Source organism: Phyllostomus discolor, chromosome 5 (assembly GCF_004126475.2).
Source record: "Phyllostomus discolor isolate MPI-MPIP mPhyDis1 chromosome 5, mPhyDis1.pri.v3, whole genome shotgun sequence".
NCBI classification, from domain to species: domain Eukaryota; kingdom Metazoa; phylum Chordata; class Mammalia; order Chiroptera; family Phyllostomidae; genus Phyllostomus; species Phyllostomus discolor.
In genome coordinates this window covers 134,437,810-134,452,686 of record NC_040907.2, presented here as the reverse complement: position 1 = coordinate 134,452,686, position 14,877 = coordinate 134,437,810, and the positions used below count along the sequence as shown (strand labels likewise).

The window sequence follows — 14,877 nt, the reverse complement described above, 5'->3', positions numbered from 1 at the left end:
TTTATAATAGCCAAGAAGTTGGAACAGTCAAAACATTCATCAAGCGATGCATGGGGAGGCAGAACGCCGGATGCCCATGCAATGGAATGTTGTTCAGCCATCGGACGAAATGGAGCTCTGCTACATGTTACAACATGGAGGAGCCTCAAAACATTATGCTAAGTGAAAGAAACCACACAAAAAGGGCACATATATTATGGTTCCATTTACATAAAATGTGCAGAATATGCAAATCCAGAGAGCCAGAAAGTAGATTAGGAGTTGACTAGGGCTGGAAGAAGGGAGAAGTGGGAAGTGACTGCTAATAGGCATGGGATTTCTTTTTGTGAGTGATGAAAATGTTCTGGAATTAGATAATGGTAATGACTGCACAGTTTGTAAATATACACTGACTTTTGTCCAATGATTTGCAAATACACCTCACCCCTATAGACTGTCTTTTCACTTTTTTGATGGTGTCTCTTTGAAGCTCAAAAGTTTTTTTTTATTTTTGTAAATCTAATCTACCTAGTTTTTCTTTGGTTGCTTCTGTTTTTGTGGTGCCATAGCAATACAATCAATCTCAACCCACAAATATTGCGATGCATTTAAACAGAACAACAGACATAACTACATGATACTGCAGAGCATCTGTTATCACACAGTGTCTAAACTTTGTTCAGTCACACATAGACTGGGGTCAGAGTGCATCATCCTCATCAGCACCCTATGTTCCGAGTTTCCTTCCTTAGCACATGCTGTTCCTTCCCTTTGCTTGGAACACTATTCCTTCTAGCATGGCCTCTGTTTCACACAGCAAGTGCACATCTGACTCCAGATATTCATTTAGGCATAAAAATTTCACAATTACCATCTCCAGTGGCTGAAAGAAATGCAGTCTTCAGACACATCATGCCAGGCAGACAGTGCCAATCCGAGGGAGTGAAGAGTCCTAGGGGACTCAGCAGTAGCCAAACAGCAGATGGGCCAGAGTTTCAGGGTGCCATATTTTAAGAAGAATTAAAACTTGAAATGTAACTTGATGCTGGTGAACAGAAGAGTAAGAGGGTTGGAGAACTTAGCAGAAGATACTTCTGGGAAGGAAAGAGGCATGGAAGACATGCCTCCCCTAGCCAAAGGGCTGCTGCGTGGGAACCTGAAGGAAACCCTAAGGACAGAGGTTCCAGGGTTATGGACTCGGGATTCCATACAGAGAACAGCTTTCTAGCACAGTGCTCAGCACCAAGGAGGGGCTCATTAACTTACTGAATAAAGAATGAATTAATAGATTCAAACTCCATAACTGTGCAGACGGCTATCCAAAGAATTAAAGAGTTCCTTCCCCTGGAAATACTCAAGCAGAAGGAGATGATGGAAAGGATTCCTACTTGGGGCATTAGGGGCAGGGTGAGCCGAGATACAAATTCATTAATCTCTTGACCTAGAACAAGTACTCATAACAAGCTTCTGTATTAGAGCTCTTCATCCTAATTGTTTTATCAGATGAAGGAACAGACTTTAAAGGGATTAAGTATCTTATCTGAGACTACACAGAAACTGAGATACGGGGAAAAGAAAAAAGGGTTACTGGTTCCCTCTGCTGCCCAGTCAGGCCCCCAGAGGCCTGAAGGGAAGGAGCAGGTAGCCACCTACATACAGGCAGCAGGGGCCTAGAGAAGGTGCTCGCATCCCACTTCCCAGGTGTGTGAACCTGTGGCACTAACACTGTCAAGAAGACCCAGTGTGTTTTAACTGTAGAGATTCTACTTCCCCAGTTTTTGGCCCACCCAGGCTTTTTAACTTCAGTCAGATGACTGATTTGATGTTATACAGAGAAAGATCTGGTGACTTCCCTGAAAGAGTATAATAAGGCAGAAGAAGACAAATTAGAACACATAAAAAAATAGGCAGAGACGTTAGATTGGTGGACTGGCACAGCGACAAAAGACCTGAAGGGTTTGTTGGGCACCCTGTAAATGCCTTCACGTTAGTGAAACGTCTGAACGCTGAGTGGAGCGAGTTGGAGAATGTAGTCCTCAAGGATGTGTCCGATGGCTTTATTGCTAACTTGACAATTCAGAGACAGTACTTCCCTCGTGGTGACCAGGTTCCAGCAGCTGAAGCCCTGCTGCATCTCCAGGACACCTACAGTTTGGATACACATACCATTTCGAAGGGCAATCTTCCAGGAGAAAAGCACAAATCTTTTCTAAACATTGAGAACTGTTTCTGAGTCGGGCCAAGTGGCCTACACAGAAGCAGGTTATTACCACACAGAACTGTGTGGATGGGACAAGCACCAAAGCAGCCGGAGGAAGGCGAGGTTTCTATCATGGATGCTTGTCTCTGTTCTAGATTATTTGGGCTGTGGGGTGTACCAGCAGGGAGACCTCAATGAAGCACTTTTGCTCACAAAGAAGCTTCTTGAACTAGATCCTGAACACCTAACAGCTAATAGTAACTTTGAATATTTTGAGTCTATAATGGTTAAAGAAAAAGATGCCAATAAGTCTGCTTCAGGTGACCAGTCTGATCAGAAAACCACACTGAAGAAAAAAGGGGCTGCTGTGGATTACCTGCCAGAGAGACTGAAGTGCGAAATGCTGTGCGTGGGGAGGGCTCCAGAATGACGCCTCAGAGACAGGGAAAACCCTTTTGCTGCTACCAGGATGGAAACCGGAATCCTAAATTCATTCTGGCTCCAGCAAAACAGGAAGATGAGTGGGACAAGCCTCATATTATTTGCTTCCATGCTATTATTTCTGATGCAGAAACTGGAGTTGTCAAAGATCTAGCAAAACCAAGGCTGAACCACGCTACAGCACGTGCTGTGGAAAATTGACCAGAGCAATATGCAGAGTACCTAAGAGTGCCTGGCTCTCTGGTTATGAGAACCCTGTGATGTCTCAGATTAATATGAGAATACAAGACCTAAAAGGACTCGATGTTTCCAAAGCAGAGGAATTACAGGTAGTGAATTACGGAGTGGGGGGACAATATGAATCCCATTTTGATTTTGGAAAGAGGAGCCAGATGCTTTCGAAGAGCTAGGAACAGGAAAGAGAATTGCTACATGGCTGTTTTATTTGAGTGATGTGTTAGCAGGAAGAGCCAATGTTATTTCCTGAAGTAGGAGCTAGTGTTCAGCCCAAAAAGGGAGCTGCTGTTTTCTGGCATCATCTAGCTGCCAATGCAGAAGGAGATTATAGTCCATGGCGTGCAGCATGTCCAGTGCTGGTTGAAACATGGGTATCCAATAAATGGTGCCACGAACATGGATGAGCATTCTGAAGACCGTGTGCCTTGTCAGAACTGGAATAAGATAGGCTTCTCTCCCTCTCCTTGTGTGCTCAGATGTGTCAGATGCACAGTTCCCAGTCTCAACTTCCAAGAGTTTACAATGGACTAACATAACACTCCATGGCTGATTCAGTTATGGACGTCACCCCATGTCTTATCTGTGGGCAGTCGTTACCTTTATGGGTTTTTTTTTTTCTTTTAAAAATAACACTAACTCACCACACTGTACACACAAAACCTTAAAGTTCAGTTGACATCACAGAGGCCAAACAAGGCAGAGTGAAAAATGTGGGATTTTTACATTTGTTACACTTTCTGAAGAACTTTTTGGTTAGGTAAAAAATACTTGAAGAATCTGATTAGAGTACATCACGACACCTCCGCTGGTGGCTGGTGGGCTAGAACGGGCCGTGTGACCAAGGAAGAGGTGCCGCCGTGCAGTGTGTGCCCAGGGGACCTGTCTGAAGACTCGGAATGAACTAGGCCTCCGCCTGGGTCCCATACAAAGCTTACCCCTCCATATACTTTCTAAGTTTATTTTTTTTCCTTCCAAGCCCTTTTTAAAGAAAACATACTTTACAAATCCCTCTTTTCTCTCATAGCTCCTTTTTGGTGAACTAAGTCTGTTTGAGGTAAAATAGTTTGATTTTTAGAAAATTTTAACAGAAAGTTCACATAACACTGGGGTTCTCAACTAAAACGATCATCACTTGGGCTGTTTGTTCTTTTTTCTTAAATGACTGATAACTTTGTTCATAAAATTTTGTTTTTATTAGTGCTAATACCTTGCCTCACTCTTACTATAGCAGAGTGATGATACTGGTGTTCTGAGTAAATAAACATCGTGCCTTGAAAAAAAAAAAGGAAAGATAAGAAAGTGAGATTTGAAGTTTGACTCCAGAAGGTGTATCTTTCCATTTAATCACAATGTTGTGTTAGCTCTGCAGTTTAATAAACTCCAAGATTCTGGGCTTCTTTTAAATTTTTGACCATTATGATATAAGAGCAAGGTGCTATTTGCTACTTCTTTTTCTTTCTTTTTTTTTTTAAAGATTTTATTTATTTTGAGAAAGAGGGGAAGGGAGGGAGGAAGAGAAGGAGAGAAACATCAATGTGTGGTTGCCTCTTGTAATTTCCCTACTGAGGACCTGGCCCCCAATCCAGGCATGTGCCCTGACTGGGAATTGAACTGGTGACCCTTTGGTTTTCAGGCCAGCACTCAATCCACTGAGCCACACCAGCCAGGGCTATCCACTACGTTTTCAAAATAGAGAACCTGAATTGTCTGCTAGAGCTGAAAGGAGACTGAAATCTACCTGAGCCAGAAATTCACAATGACTGCTCTATGTGATTATTGCACATATTTTCCATTCTCTAATTCCTAGATTAATGAGAGCTTTATGAATTTATGTAGCTTAAAAATAACTTTTGATAGATCTGGTTGTTCTCTCCATAATTACAGGCGTGCATGTGTGGCCTGAGGAGTGAGGTTGGAATGGGCAGGAGGACAAGCTTTAACATAACAAAACAAAACAAAACAACTAGGACTCTCCTTTCTGAAGTCACAGGCTTCCATCCCAACCCTGCCTGCCATTAGGCCTACATTTAAAGGACAAGACATGAAGATCCTACTGAAATGTATTCCAACTTCCTCCTCCTCTACTCTATCCCTTTAAGTACCTACCCATGTCCCAATAGTCCAACATCTGGTGCTCTATTTCTTGAGTTAAAGCAATAAAAAGGCTACTTTGACATTCAAGGTAGGGGGAGGAAGAAAGCAAATGTGATTGCATAAGCCATTTTCAGCCACTAATGACCTCACAATGATCAGCCTAACAAGTTAGATTTTGAAAAAAAGTACATTTTAAAAGAAGATGACTGCACAAGTCCCTAGTACAACGCCTTACCAGAGTCCTGAGCAGCCAGCAATAATCACTCAGGAAGGAACTGGTAAAGAATAGGATTGCACTATCATTCACCATAAGGGACAATGCATCAGAGCTGTGGGATTTTCCCCAGAATGACACCTTGCTTCTGATTTCCCCTTTGCTGCTGGGATTGAGTGAGTGAGAAACAATTGTAAAAGCACAGACAATTCTTTTGGCCATTCTACAGAGTGAGTGTATGTTGCCTAAGACCTTGAAAACTAAATGAGCAGAGTCTGTCATGCCCTCAGAAAGTCTCAGGACCTCCAGGATGTGGGAGCCTCTATAATTCTTGTGTTATTAAATGTCAGACCCCTGTGAGCCGCAGGGATGTGATCCTGTCTAGGATAAGAACAAATACTAGAGAGGAGGTACTTGGGATGGTAAGTTGTACATCTGACTCTGCCCATGACTTGCTGTGTGGCCTTGAGCAAGGTATCTCACCACCCTGGCCTTTAGTCCCCTTCTCTGTGAAATAAGAACATTGGCTCCCATGACCTTGGAAGTCCTTGCAGCTCCAACAGTTCATGATTGTATCTTACTGTGTCTTAAATTCCTACCTTAGCTGGACATCCTCCTTCTAGCAGCTGAATAACCTGTGTGAAAACCTAAACAAACTCTAACAAATTTCACTTCACAGAAAGAAATCAGGTAATCAACACGTTCTGCATCCTGAGTTTTTCTGTCTGTACCAAGTACACTTTGGTATGTCCTTCCCCACTGAGTGTGCCCCCAGGAACCTCCCGGGTTACACAAAACACTCCAGCTGACAGCAGGCATTTCTAAGTTTGGCTGCTCCAACAATTTATGAAAAAAAGCAGTAAGAGTGGGAGGAAGAGTAGCAATTTAACATTCACCTGCTTGTCCTTGAGGACATGTGGAACTTCTGGAACTGTGGGCTTGAGACCAGCTGTGCCAAGTTACCTGGGGATGAGGGTTGTCTGGGAAACAAAGCAGATCCCTGAGATGCTCATGGGAACACCGACCAACTCAGGGTTGCTGAGAGCAGGAGCAGGAATCGGCTCCCTGGGTGATTTCTTTGCAGAGTTTGAGAGTTCCCAAGGTTGAAAGATTTATGTGGCAATAAGTACATAAATGTCATCCAACGGCCTAAGTTGATGTAGGAATTACAGTGTGTGAGGAGGCAGGTTGCCTCCACAACTGGAAGTGACATTAAAATGGTATTGAGTTGGAGGAGCTTGTGAGAAACAAGAGTGACACTCACGAGACAGATCTGAGCTGGCAATATTGGTTTAAGGGTTAGTGCCTACTGGCAGGACGCTGGGCAGCAAAAGGATGGGGGAGGAGACAGAAGGGAGGGAAAAGGTTAGAAATATATTTATTCACCAAACATGCACAGTAGTCGTTTCTAGATAGTAACATAGATTGTGGATGATTCCTGCTTTCTTTATAGTATCATTCCTCTCACATTGTTTGGACTTGCTTTTTCATGAACATTACTATTTTTATAATCGTTAATCAAAATACCACTTTGTGGCTGATACAACAGAGATGAGGAAAACTGACTTTTTTAAAAGTGAGAAAACAAATAATTTCTTGAGAACTGAAAATCCAAGATTATAATCCTAATACAGTTTGTAAGATATTTCTATTTGAAAGCATTATATTTATTGTTACAGTGAAACCTCTCATTCATGTTATCACAAGCTACATTTTTTTCCTCTGTATATTTGCTAGTAAGTGAAGTTTCTTCAGCTTCATTCCTACTTACTAAATTTAGCTTTTTCCCCCTCAAAAATGCTTTATGTAGGTCCTGTACACATATACAATTGCAATTATATGAGAATTCCCATAAAATATGTTAAGTGCTTAACTTCCTTAGGTATAAAAGTGTTTATATCTAACAAAAGTAAATAAATAAATCTAATACATATACTTATATATTTATTGTAAGTAGAGTAAGATCTCTATGAATGCTCCATTTGTGTTCATTTTTTCTATTCACAACTGCTCCCCCTGGTGTCCAACTGATGGAAAGGCATGGCAGTGGGGAAACAAAGGACAGGGTGCAAATAAAATATGTATCGGAGGAGGAGGAGAAAGAGGTGAGTTGATGGATCACTGTTGTCTAAGATCTAGATGAAATACTTAGCATTTTTGTACTACATCTGATTCCTTTCTAGGTCCCTGAGACAACGATGAAATTGGGAAAACCAGGTTTTGCACACGACTTGTAAAATAACAAACTGCAGATTTCCAAAACTGCCTTATCACATCTTTCAATGTTTACTTCCACTAAACTTGATTTCAGAATCCCCATTACCTTTTGCCCAGTTTACTTCCTGTTAAAACTGTATCCCTTCTGGGGGAAATTACACTAAGGAGTGGATTACAAATAAAAGCCTTTGAAATTTCAAGGACAGTGTCCCACTGCGATACTGCCAGATGCTTGGGGGCAGCTGTCTTGCTCTACTGTCATCGCAAAAGCCCTGCTGACTTGAGATTTTCCTTCCTCCTCAAAGCTCCGTTGAAATAGCGAGGCTACCTCATTCACTCTTCCAGCAGAGATTTTTCTGACTTCCTGTCCGGGTTCACGCCAGGAAAAACGGTGACCGCTGCCCACGTGGGAGCCCACATCCATCTCAGGTGCAACTCACACCATGATATACTCACCCCTACATTTTTCCAAGTATCGTATGCCCTTGAACTCACCTTCATTTAACCAGTGGGCCACCCCACTACTGCTTATGCACTGCCATTTTACATGAAAATGCCATTTTTTAAATTAAAATATGAGAAGAAATACATATAGGTCTCAAATGTTACTGGTACTTTTCTCCGTCTACCTTACATCCATTTACTGTGCATCACTAGTAACTGAAATTCTGGCAAGTGATGTAGTGTCAGAACTAAAGCTTTTAACTCTAACTATAGAGAAAAACTAAGTGTTACTGGAGTTAAAGAATGTAAAGTAATTCCAAAATGATCTCCAAGCTTTTACATTTGAACCCATTCACCTGATAGGCTATGGCTTCTCACAACCCCTGCCCCGCCCCCCAAACAGTAGCCCCACATACACAAACATTAAGAAGGTAAAGACAACAAAGGCCTCGACAAGACGTGTCTATCAGTGCTTAAAACCGCAGAGTAAATGTTTTCACTCACATTTGCATATTTTAATCTCTATTAATTACAGTCATAAATTATGTTTCAACTGAAACACAGAGCTTTCCTTCTCCAATGATTAGAATTTAACCAAATTTCATTTTGGTGTTAACTTACAACTTGTCACTAGAGGGAGTAGTTGTTCTTTTTCTTTTTAGGCAAGATTTGCTGGAACAAACAAAAAACATTTTCTTTAGTATGCTTAGCAGATATTTAAGTTTGAATGCGTGAATAAGTTGTAAAGCTGTGGGCCGAGACATGGTACCTGCAGGATCTTCTGATTTTCTGCGCTGCTGTGGTTACAATTCTGTAGCCACTCCAGCTGAATTCAGCACAATCTTGATGCTGATAAATTAAATCTCTAATGGCTTTTTTGCATTTTTAGTTTTGAAAATGAATTCCTCCTGCTAGCATCACCATTATATAGCTGTAAAAGTAAGATAAGAAAAAGGCCGTGTTCTGACAGCTAGTTTTATCCTCTAATTAACTTGATTTTGAAGCAATTCTGCAACACAAATTAATGCAATGTTCCAGATTATAAAATTCACTTGAAATTCCATGTTTAGAAAAAGATAAAACATGGTGGCTGGCACATCCTAGGATCACAGCAAATATTTATTAAGCTGACAACACTGATTTTTAAAAATTCAGGGATTCACAGTCCACCTCTAGTCTGTTCCCTCCACCTTCTACCTTATTGCAAAATAAGATCTGAGCTTCAGGTGTGAACGCCCTTCTTGGTCTCACAAGTCTTGCTATCAAATGCACCCATCATCAGCAAACAAAATTTCTTAAATGACTGCAATAACAGCTGCAAACATGGATTTCTGGGTAACTCCCAATCTGAATAGCAACCTAAACAATGCACCGTAGTTCTCAAGCTTTTTGGTCCATCCAGGTTGTCAGGGAAATGTCTGAAGGGACTGATGTGGTTATATTTTGTTTCCCAGGCCCATCACTAGCACATTTATCAAGGACAAAGACACACTGAGAGTGGGCGAAGGCCAGAGAACATGAAGGAGAGCCTGTAAGCCCAGAGAACCAATGTGTTTTATGCTTGCCTGATGCATCCACTGACATTTATTGACATTATTTTTTTCCCATTAGCACTATTCTTAAAATTACAACTGATTTGTTCAGAGGGAGGAGGAGGAAGAGAAGGCAAGGCAATCTGTAGTGCTATAAAAACTCATCCCAGAAGCAAAGCAACCTGGTGCCAGGACTCTGATGCCCTCCTACTTTTGACAATGGCTAGATATTTGCAATTTTAAACCCTGGAGGGTTTTATGTTTCTCAGCCATGGAGAGGTATATTTTAAAGAACGATTTTTCTTGCCTGCAGTGAAGAAAAACATTTCCAGGAAGCAAATATCTCATCCATCAGAACAGAATGCACCCATCCAGGGCCAACTGGGTTTGAGACCGTTGTGTCTCAGGGTGAGCTACATGATGCCCTGGGAACCCATTCTTATCCAAGGCTTAAGCAGATTGACTTGGGATCAATTAGTATTAATTCTGAGTAGTGTCTGATATTCTCAGCATGTTCCCCTATCTTCTTCATTTCTTAATTCCTACAGTTCAGGTGAATTAACATGAGTTCCCAGTTTACAGATGAGTCAGATGTTTAGGGGCTCTTTGGTGACTTCTTTGCATTCAGAATGACATTTGGTGACAGAGCTTTATCAAAATAAAATATTTTCTTCCACTTTCTCTCTCTCCTAGTTTGTTCTTTTGAACTCTTCTATACAGCCAAGGGCAGATAACATGGACAGGCTATTGAGCCTGATACTGTTTTTTAAAGAGCAATGCCAAGGTTGTTTCAAAAGCAGCTCCAACTTCAAAGGTTCCTATGGGGGCTTATCTATGGGAAAGAGACCAGGATACAGCAAGGTATTTTTATGTCATCAAGACAAATAAAGCCTTACCTGAAACTACCATAATCAATGAAAATGTCTTTGGAAAAATCATTTAAAAAATCATAACACAGCACCCAAAGAGTATCTGGAAGTAATGTGCTACCTAAGATTATTTAGCCACTTAGTCACTCTGTTTTATCCTCAGATTACTCTGTGTCTTGTATATGAGAAGTGATACGGAAGCAGGAAGTGTCTGCTTAAAATACAAACCTCCATGAGTTAGCAGAGGTAATAGGAAACAAATGCCACAAGAGACAGGAAATACCAGTGGAGTGTGAGACCGGGCAGTCTCCCAGTGCCAACCGCTCTGCCAAATGCCACACAACCACATCACCGCCGTCTGCGCTCAATGACTTGTCCTTGAGGGAGAAGGGAGACGTGCGTGTTCGAAGATGAAAGGGCTTCCCCAGGTATGGAAAGAAAAGCCACCAAGAAAGTACGGCATTTCACTTTAAAGTGTTCTGAAAATGTCACAGCCTATGTGACACAGCGGGGATCAGGACAAAGGGAGAGTAGAGATGAAGTCTCGGCACTGAGCGTGTTGAGAAGGATGGTGATGGTTCAGGGAAGGCAAAAATAGAAACGTGTCTACTGCTGCTAGAGAGGATAATTCTCCTCTGGGAAACATCGCTCTGAAGGATGCTGAAGCTCGCCTATTTTCCCATTTAACATGGAGGAGAGGGGCTCGTGCTGCCCCCAGTAAAAGCGTCTGGGTTCCTGTCATCTATTCTGACTGAGACAAATGACAGTTGCCTCTGAAACAGATGCAGGTGGGGATTCCGAAGTCCCTGTGGGACTAGGGGCTCCCCGGGCCAAACACATCATGCACAGATTTTCACACTTTATGCCAAAAAAAAAAAATGACAGTCACTTATTCCTGACCTCGATTGAAAACTAGGCTCTCACGATCCAGCTTCTTCCCTTGAATGAAACTCGGAGTTAGAGCCTGTGTAGTGAAACATGGGGGCCTGGTGTGGTGAGGAGGGGGCAAGGCCAGAAGCTGGGTGACCTAGATAGGTGACACTGCTCTGGGACTTAACCTCATTGGGTCACCTACTTTGGAGGGTGACAATAGGTGATTTTTGAGAATCTTTACCATCTTGAAAGCTCTATGGTTTTTCTCTCTTTGAAGGAATGATATTAACCTACAGGGACTCTTGACATTACCACTGTGCTCTGTAAATGAGGGAGCAGCAGATGGAGCCCCCACACCTGCCAGAAGGAATCTACCAGGACATCGTCTACGAAGTCCATTAATTCACAGCCTAGGAGTTTTGATAGGACTCAGTTCTGGGCAGCTAGGAAATCCAGAGAAGTGGCCGGAAACATGCTCCGTAGCACTCACAACTGCTCATCAAAGATTGCCAGCAACACTGCAGCGGAGGCACAAATGTCTAGGCTCTGTTCCTGCAAAATCAAGGAGATTCATGATGTTTCTGGGGGTTGACAGAGGAACTTAAAAGCACTGAAGAAAATCCAAAATAATTACATCAAACTATGGCACTCTGGAGAAATATAAAAATGTCATCGTAGCCTTTTCAGAATTTATTTCTTCATTACAGAGGAGAAGATGAGGGCTTCTACACTGTTTCTTTCCCTCTTGACTCAGCTGGAGCACGTGAGTGCTCCCCTGGCACAGAATGGAAAGCAGCCAGGCTGGCGGATTTGTTTACTGACATGTTGGTGTTCCATTTTCTGTTTCCTAAAAGATCTGACCTATTTACACAAACCATACATCATCTTCCCTTACCACTTGCCTCCTGTGATAACCTGGCACGAAAGAATGGCTAGATCTTAGTTATCTGCTCTGTATGATTTCTCTGCTTATGCGTTTGGAAGTGACTCTCTATCCCCATGACCTCACTGGCTGGTTGGGGAAAACTGTGGGATTCTAGGCTGGCCTGTTTTGTGTTTGCTGGAAGCAGCTTCCTGTCCTAAAGGAAGAGAGGAATTGATTACTAATTCCTTCCAAATATCTTCTTTTGAGTTGTGGCTCCCCTCCAACTGAATGGACACAAGACTTATTGTAACTGATATTCACAGATTAGGAGCAGATAATATCCTGGCCAACAGCTCCAGCCTCATTCCACAACTCCCTAGATGCCCGACCTTCTCACCAGATACCAACTGGACCGAAGCACTGAACATTTATCCCTTTATCCATCACAAATGCCTCATCCCGATGGGCCAGTGAAATGACCAAAAGACAAACTGCAGAGGAAGTTAGGGACATGTGGTACAGTCCCTGAATTATCATGTGGGAGCCCTAAACTAGGTGAGTGCCGAGCTCTCTGAATGTATGAAAGCTAGCCCAGGAATGCAGCTGGTAGAAGTCCCAGGTCCTAAGAAACAGTAATCTGTATTTCCACAGAAATAGAATGGAGCTACATGTAGAACTTAAAATTTTCTAGTAGCCTCATTAAAAGGGAAAACATTAATACATGTTTTATCAAAGCCAACATATCTAAACCAATACTGCTTTAACAGTTCAATATTTAATATGTTTCTTCATACTAAGTCTTTGAAATCCCATCTGTGTCTTACACTTAATGTGACTAGCCACATGCCAAGTGCTCAGTGGCTGCATGTAACTAGTGGCTATTCTATTGGATGGCAGAGGTCTGGATTAGGAAATTTCATCTTATTCAAGGAAAAAATTTTACTTAGTATCTAAGCATTTGGCTTAGGAATGAGACTTTGGGCTTACCTGCTAGGTGTGTGACTTTAGGTAAACTCTACTCACTTTCCTACATCTGAGTTCTCATCTGTAAAATGGGTCAATAATTGTATTTGTTTTACGGAATTTTTGGCACAAATTGAGCAGAGTCATTGTTCTTCCTCCCCTTATCCTCCTCAATTTAAAAGACATTTACTGAGCATCTCATATGTAGTAGGTATTGCATCAGTCTGCTTGGACCACCATAACAAAGTACCACAGACTGAGTAGCTGAAACAATAAACATTTATTTTTCACAGTTCTGGAAGCTAGGAAGTCCAAGTTCAAGGTGCCAGCTAATAGGTTTCTGGTACGAGCTCTCTTCCTGGCTTACAGATGGCTGCCTTCTACCTGTGTCCTCACACAGCAGAGAAAGAAAATGAGCTCATTCTCTGGTGTCTCTTCTTATAAAGAAAGACACTAATGCAACTAGGCCATTGCTCCAACAATATGCCCTCATTTAACCTTAATTACCTTCTTAGAGGCCCCATCTCCAAATGCAGTCACTTTGGGGTTTAAGGCTTCAACATCTGAATTGAGGTGAGGGAACAGCCTTCAGTCCATAGCAGGTGCTAGAAGGTATCAGACAACTCTACTTGGCCTCAAGGAACTCAAAAATCTAGCAGGAGGGATGCCTATTCACAAATCATTATAATAAGTAATGTTTAAAAATGCTGAAGTAGAGGTAAATACAAAGTGCAATAGAGGTACAAAGGAGGGGAAAAATCAGTGATGTGTTGGCATAAAAGAAACACAAGCTCTTATTTGTAGCATTTGCCAATTTCCATGATGTACATACTCCCACCATGGCCAGTTTAAGGCTGCCAGAGTATTACTGAATATTTAATAAGCAGTGTTCAACTTTCTCTAGTCAGACTGAGCTAGCTCCAGCACAATCCTGGAAAATTTCAACTTAGAGAAAGAAGAGTTAGCCAAAAACATGGGGTATCAGCCCAGCCTGGCAAGATAAGTAGAAGAGGAAAGAGAGCTCAGAGCAAAATGGAAGCCTAAGTTGGAAAAACTGAGAAGGATGAAAGTTGATGATTCAAAAAATAAGTAATCTCTTGGGGTTGGATCATATGACAGGAAGTGAATCTAGAAAGACAGCTTCAGGTCAGATCAGAACAGAGACTACAAAAATAAGAGTGTAACTTTCTTTTATAAAACAGGCCATTTACAGAAGCCTTTAATTGGAGAGTAAGGAGGATAAAAGGAAGTACTTCACCTTTCAGAAAACACTCAGATGTGCATTATCTTGCTTTTTCCTAACACAGATAATACCACTGCTGTTGTGAGTTGATAGGTCCACTTGGACCTTCAGAAAGTCACCTTATTTAGAATAAGAGTCTTCACAGTTAGTCATGCACGGCTTAACAACGGTGACATGTTCTGAGAAATGTGTTATTGGGCAGTTCTGGCATTGTGCAAGCATCACAGGGTGCACTCACACAAACCCAGAGGGACAGCCTACTACATACTAGTCTTTGTGGTATATGCCATCCTACATGTGGTCTGTCCTTGTCTGAAAATGTCACTAGTTGACATATGACTGTAATTAAGGTGAGAATCTTGAGATGATATCAGCCAGTTTGCTGCGCTCTGAATCCAATGAACAGAAGACAGGAAAGGAGAAACACAGACTTACAGACGAGAAGACAGAAGCAGAGATTGGAACGATGCAACCATCAGTCAAGGAACATCAGGGATCGCCAGCCACCACCAAAGGCTAGGGGAGAGGTGTGGAATGCATTCTCCCTCTGCCTGCACAAAGAACCAGCCTTACCAACTACTTTATTTAGAACTTCTTGCATCCAGAACTGTGAGAGCATAAATTTCTTTTGCTTAAGTCACCCAGTTTGTAGTAATTTGTTATGGCAGCCTTAGGAAACTAGTTAAATTTCTAAAGAGAGATGAAC

General features: G+C 41.9%; 1 pseudogene; it reads left to right on the top strand.

Annotated features, from left to right (window-relative positions):
- The first annotated feature begins 1,688 nt into the window (after nt 1-1,688).
- LOC114497093 lies at nt 1,689-4,299 on the top strand (annotated as a pseudogene).
- The last annotated feature ends 10,578 nt before the right edge of the window (nt 4,300-14,877 follow it).